Source organism: Charadrius vociferus, unplaced genomic scaffold (genome assembly GCF_000708025.1).
Source record: "Charadrius vociferus isolate BGI_N301 unplaced genomic scaffold, ASM70802v2 scaffold104, whole genome shotgun sequence".
Classification (NCBI taxonomy): domain Eukaryota; kingdom Metazoa; phylum Chordata; class Aves; order Charadriiformes; family Charadriidae; genus Charadrius; species Charadrius vociferus.
The window spans coordinates 1,991,415-1,992,530 of record NW_009648255.1 but is presented as its reverse complement, the minus strand read 5'-3'; positions in this window follow the sequence as shown (position 1 = coordinate 1,992,530).

Below are 1,116 nucleotides of genomic sequence, written 5' to 3'. Positions count from 1 at the left end.
GCGGGGCTTAAGGAGGGGCTCGGCGGGTCGCAGCTCTGGGCTGGTGACACCGGCCAGCGTCTGGGGGCCTGTCCCCGCTGCCGTGTGCGGCGGTTTCCTGGGAAATACGGAGTATTCCCACACAGCCTGGTGCTGCGGCCGCTGCCAGAAATTCCGCGATGGAAAGAAGGTGCGGAGCTTTGATGATCTGAGACCTCTAGAGAGACCCACAGCAACTGGTGGGAAATGTTCCAGCTGACCGGTTCTCCTCGGGCGCGGGGGTTCGGCTGGGTTGGTCTCGCCCTCAGGATCGCTTTTCCTCAGAAAAAAAGATTGTGTTAAAATGTTTTGGTGATTTTTTTCAACGAAGTGATGCAAATACTTCAAGTGAGTAAACGCAAACTGTTGTGACTGACCTTCACTTCCAGCTTTGTTACGGGCGTCAGAAGGGTGTACGTGGCCCAAAAGCCTTGGATGGCTTGGGAAGCAAAAAATTTGGAACAATTCCAAGAATATTCATGATGGAAATTATCCCCAAAAGTACTCGTGGGGGTGTTTAGCCACCCCCAAAACCCAGAGGTTAGTGGCAGCGGGAACGGCAGACCATGCCTTGTGTGCTGCTGTTAATGACAGCGACGAGGGTCCCTTTTCTGGGAAATCTTTCCCAGATCACTGCTCCTGCCGGGAAATGTTTGCGGGATCCATCATTTCACATCAGCCCCATCTGCGAGCCAAGCCCACGTCTCTCCTCTCTGTGCGCCTTGTTTCTGCCCCCTCCAAAGCACAATCTCATCGCTAACGAGCTCTTTGGGGCAGGAACCGCACGTGCTGCGGCCGCCCCGTGCCCTGCGCTCCCCTCTCTGCCGCGGGGCCGGCGTGCGCCCGCACGGCGCTCGGGGTGTTGTCGCAGCGGAGCACCGGCAATTACACCCCGCTTAGGAAAAAACACTTCTGTAAAGGAAACAGCTTTCCATTCCCATCTCCTGCCTGGCCACGCACCAGCATTGCATTTTGCGCGAAAAAAAAAAAGAAAAAAAAAAAGAAAAAAAGAAAAAACAAGTTAAAATTAGAAAAGCTGGCCTGAAAAACTATTTCTTTATATTCCAGTAGAAGGAAAAAAAGAAAAAAAAAAAAAAA